The following is a 683-nucleotide window of genomic DNA, read 5'->3' as shown; positions in this document are numbered from 1 at the left end:
AATCATCATATGGGCTGGGTTGAAAAGGGCCATAATGATCACCTAGTTTCAACCCCCCTGCCATAGGCAGGGCCGCCAACCACTTGACCAGGCTGCCCAGATCCACAAGTAAAGCAACTCTCTCATTTTGCCAAGAGTGGAATACGGCTGGAAAGGGCAGCTTTGCCAAGCTGTAAAATCCAGATGTGAGTGAAAGACAAAAATCACTGAAAAAAAAATGACAGCAATCTCCAAAACCTTTCCTTCGAGCCGGAATTGAACCAGCGACCTAAGGATTTCTTTCTACAGTCAGCCTACAGTCCTCCGCTCTACCAGCTGAGCTATCGAAGGAAGATGAGGGAGTGCCAAGAATGAGTCAAGACGACATCAACAATAGCCTTAGGCTCTAATGGACTTCCATATGCATTGCTTCTCACAAAAGCAAAACAGTATCAGAAAAAAAAAAAGGGCATAAGTTTAGCCTTCCCTGCAAAACTGGATTTTGGTTATGAAACTGCCAGTTTTCTGCCAAATAGTTCACAGCTCCTGTAAGATTGTTGTTGGTGGTAGCATTAAGGTTGGAATTCCTGTGATGACCCAAATGAAATCTGTCTGCTTCTTAACAAAGAAATTTGCCAACTCTTCTGCGATCTTGCCATATTTCCTAATCTGAGCTAGGAGAACAGAGAGGACTCATTTCCACA

The 683-nt window shown here is 43.9% G+C and overlaps 1 non-coding gene across 1 annotated transcript; it reads right to left on the bottom strand.

Annotated features, from left to right (window-relative positions):
• Nucleotides 1-240: 240 nt before the first annotated feature.
• On the bottom strand, nt 241-330 carry TRNAY-GUA (transfer RNA tyrosine (anticodon GUA)). The gene is given in 2 exon segments: nt 241-276; nt 294-330. It is a non-coding gene; the product is annotated as a tRNA-Tyr (tRNA).
• Between the last annotated feature and the right edge of the window lie 353 nt (nt 331-683).

Source organism: Excalfactoria chinensis, chromosome 2 (assembly GCF_039878825.1).
Source record: "Excalfactoria chinensis isolate bCotChi1 chromosome 2, bCotChi1.hap2, whole genome shotgun sequence".
Classification (NCBI taxonomy): Eukaryota; Metazoa; Chordata; class Aves; order Galliformes; family Phasianidae; genus Excalfactoria; species Excalfactoria chinensis.
This window is presented reverse-complemented; position numbering and strand designations above follow the sequence as displayed.